The sequence below is a fragment of the Nannobrachium achirus genome (assembly GCF_963921795.1).
Source record: "Nannobrachium achirus genome assembly, chromosome: 24".
NCBI lineage: Eukaryota > Metazoa > Chordata > Actinopteri > Myctophiformes > Myctophidae > Nannobrachium > Nannobrachium achirus.
Genome location: NC_137831.1, coordinates 24,241,787 through 24,242,530, shown reverse-complemented (window position 1 = coordinate 24,242,530; position 744 = coordinate 24,241,787).

The window sequence follows — 744 nt, the reverse complement described above, 5'->3', positions numbered from 1 at the left end:
GGACGCTCTGCTCTTTCATTGATGTACACCAGGGGCGTCAATTGGGTATGGCAGGGGTATGCAGCTGCCATACCCTGGGTCCAGGGGGGGAAATAAAAGTTACTTTTAAATATAAATCCATGAATGTCTCTTTGTCTATCTGTGCTGGTTATTATTATGTAAAATGCAAAATGTAACAAAATATTCTCCACACTTTTATTCTCCCCATCTTGACAAAATGGTATATTCCCAGGTTCCGCAGGTCAGCTGCACAGGTGCAATGCATTATTGTTAATTGTGTCACGTTTACTAACATGCCAAGTTTAGCTGCACTTTTCCAGGCTGCCATATCCAGCCCAAGAAACCGTAGAAATGGGGGGGGGGGGGAATGTACTTCTTAAAATTAATGTATCATGCCTGTTGCTAAGGTATGGCAACATGACTGATGTCCCGCACGTGCAAGACACCAGTCATGTTGCCATACCTTAGCTTTTTCTGAACTGACGCCACTGATGCACACCAGGCTCTCCTCTGTCTCCCCTCTCACCTCCTGGCTCTCCTCCCTCCTGGCTCCTCCATCGTACCTCACACGCTGCTGTGCCATCAATGGCTTGTTGCCACAAATGTGTATAGGCTTAAAGACCACCACAAAAACATAAGTCAAGTTCATTAACCTATACCTTAGTCGACAACATACTATGCATTCACTTTATTTTTTATTTTTTTTATCTAGCACTGGTACCTTCCTTTTCTTAATGTAAAGCC